Here is a 1,927-nt window from a genome sequence, read left to right as displayed (position 1 = left end):
GGTGTGGGTATGGTTGTGGGTGTGGGTGTGTGGGTGTGGGTGTGGATGTGGATGTGGTTATGTGTGTGGGTAATGGTGTGGGTGTGGGTGTGGGTGTTTCTGTGGGTGTGTCTGTGGGTGTGTCTGTGGGTGTGGGTGTGAGGTGTGGTTATGGGTGTGGGTGTGTATGGTTGTGGGTGTGGGTGTGGGTGTGGGTGTGGGTGTGGGTGTGGGTGTGGTTATGGGTGTGTATGGTTGTGGTTGTGGTTGTGGGTGTGGGTGTGGGTGTGGTTGTGGTTGTGGTTGTGGGTGTGGGTGCGGGTGTCTGGGGCCATGCGATGTACATGCGTGGTGGTATGATTGCACTCGAGTGATGTGGCAATGGTTGTGGTGAATACCATTGCTACGGTAAATTCATATATAGGTGGCTGGCCCTCCATGCTGTGGGTACTTCGAAGCCAGTGAAAGTGATAGAAAGAACACTCAATACAGCCGATAAGTGGTGGGGAACCGATGCGCACAGCAGGGTACTGCACTCTGGTACGATTCGTGACCAGTCCAGTTCGGTACAGCGTTCAATGGATAGGACAGAACAAACCGCACTCATCTAGCCATAGAAACGTCTGCGGAAATACGATAGTTATTCGCGGGAGCGTCTATACTGATACAGTCCGGCACAACCAGCAAGGAACTCCAATACCCCATGCGCCTATCAGCCTACTACGAGGATGGGCTCTGCAGGCAGAACAACGACCGTGGCCGCAGCGTAGAACGATACCGGTAGCCGCACACGTACCAGAGACGCGGGCCACAGCTATAGGGCGAGTCAACACATGCACAGACGCGGGCCATGGCTATAGGGCGAAGTAACACATACACAGACGCGGCCCACAGCTATAGGGCGAAGTAACACATACACAGACGCGGGCCACAGCTATAGGGCGAAGTAACACATACACAGGCGCGGGCCACAGCTATAGGGCGAAGTAACACATACACAGACGCGGGCCACAGCTATAGGGCGAAGTAACACATGCACAGACGCGGGCCACAGCTATAGGGCGAAGTAACACATGCACAGGCGCGGGCCACAGCTATAGAGCGAGTCAACACATGCACGGATGAAGACACTCCTGCGCACGCACCAGAACTCGGCTGCAGATGCAGCACAAAGTCTCTGTATCTCATCAATACAAAGTCTGTGTATCTCATCAATACAAGGTCTGTGTGTCTCATCAATACAAAGTTTGTGTATCTCATAAATACAAAGTCTGTGTATCTCATCAATACAAAGTCTGTGTATCTCATCATTGTGACATAGGCCCCGCAGGGGGTTGGGTGGGTTGACCAGTGCCGGCTCTTCGTGCACTACACATACGCTATACACGCCGCATGCACACAAACTCAACCAACACGAACCACTCCCTGACTCAATCCATACCTACAACATCGTCCGGGGTAGCCCTGGCCATCCCATCGCGGTTCTTGCCGTTCGACATCACCTCACAGTTGTCCTTCTCTCCAAGCATGAAGCTCGGGCGCGTCCACAACTTCACACTGCCGGCCTGACTAGTGGTGATGATGCACGTGCGACGGAACAGTATGTCGGTCAAGGGGTAGACATCGACCACACGCGAACAAATGGGCTCAAAGGTGGGGGCCATATTACGGGGCAATGGTGGTACCGGTATTGCTATGTCGATTGCGGTACAGGTGTTCAGCGTGGAAGCGCCTTTCTGTGTCGAGGAATGGGGCCGGAATGACGGCGATAATGGCGGTTTATATTTTCTTGCATTCGCTGTGTATGTACGCATCGAAGATAACCATGTATGAAAGTGAATACAGTCAGGCTTATATATATATATATATATAAATAAATGTATATATATATATATAATGTATATATATACATATACATACACACACACACACATATATATATAGTAAC

At 51.4% G+C, this 1,927-nt stretch overlaps 1 pseudogene across 1 annotated transcript; it reads right to left on the bottom strand.

Moving 5' to 3' along the window:
• Positions 1 to 1,420: 1,420 nt before the first annotated feature.
• Positions 1,421 to 1,793, bottom strand: SARC_15074 (hypothetical protein; annotated as a pseudogene; the record flags this gene model as incomplete). The annotated part of the gene is made up of 1 exon: positions 1,421 to 1,793.
• Between the last annotated feature and the right edge of the window lie 134 nt (positions 1,794 to 1,927).

This window comes from Sphaeroforma arctica (assembly GCF_001186125.1).
Source record: "Sphaeroforma arctica JP610 unplaced genomic scaffold supercont1.5567, whole genome shotgun sequence".
In the NCBI taxonomy this organism is placed as follows: Eukaryota; class Ichthyosporea; order Ichthyophonida; genus Sphaeroforma; species Sphaeroforma arctica.
This window is presented reverse-complemented; position numbering and strand designations above follow the sequence as displayed.